Here is a 760-nt window from a genome sequence, read left to right as displayed (position 1 = left end):
CGCCTTCCTGAGGGGAGGGTCGGCCGACCTCGATGCACACGCGGGGTCTGAAGTGCCCGCACTCAGATTCATGATATATTAATATCGTTATATGATTATTACATTTTACCAGAATAAAACCATTTATTTATTTATTTATTTTTAAATATACTTTTATTGATTTTAGAGAGGAAGGGAGAGAGAGATAGAAACATCATGATGAGAATCATTGATCGGCTGCCTCCTGCACGCCCCCTACTGTGAGTAGAGCCTGCAACCCAGGCCTGTGCCCTTGGCTGGAACTGAACCCAGGACCCTTCAGTCCGCAGGCCAACACTCTATCCGCTGAGCCACACCGGCCAGGGCCGTGGTCAGCAAACTGCGGCTCCCGAGTCACATGCGGCTCTTTGGCCCCTTGAGTGTGGCTCTTTCTACGCCTTAGGAGCACCCTAATGAAGATAATAACAATGTACCTGCCTATATAGTTTCAGTTTTAAAAATTTGGCTCCCAAAAGGAATTTCAATCGTTGTCCTGTTGATATTTGGCTTGTTGGCTAATGAGTTTGCCGACCACTGGGCTAGGGCAATAAAACCATTTTTTAAAACTATATTTTTATTGATGTCAGAGAGGAAGGGAGATGGAGAGAGAGAAACATCAAAGGTGAGAGTCGTGGACGGGCGGCTGTGGGCGCGGGGCCAGCGCGTCCAGGTCTGGAATGTGTCCCATCCGAGCGGCTGCTTCTGGCCGCGAGGCCTCCGAATCCCAGCTCCGAGCGCGGAG

The sequence above is a fragment of the Myotis davidii genome, unplaced genomic scaffold, assembly GCF_000327345.1.
Source record: "Myotis davidii unplaced genomic scaffold, ASM32734v1 scaffold211, whole genome shotgun sequence".
Classification (NCBI taxonomy): domain Eukaryota; kingdom Metazoa; phylum Chordata; class Mammalia; order Chiroptera; family Vespertilionidae; genus Myotis; species Myotis davidii.
Note: the sequence above shows the minus strand (reverse complement) of the source record.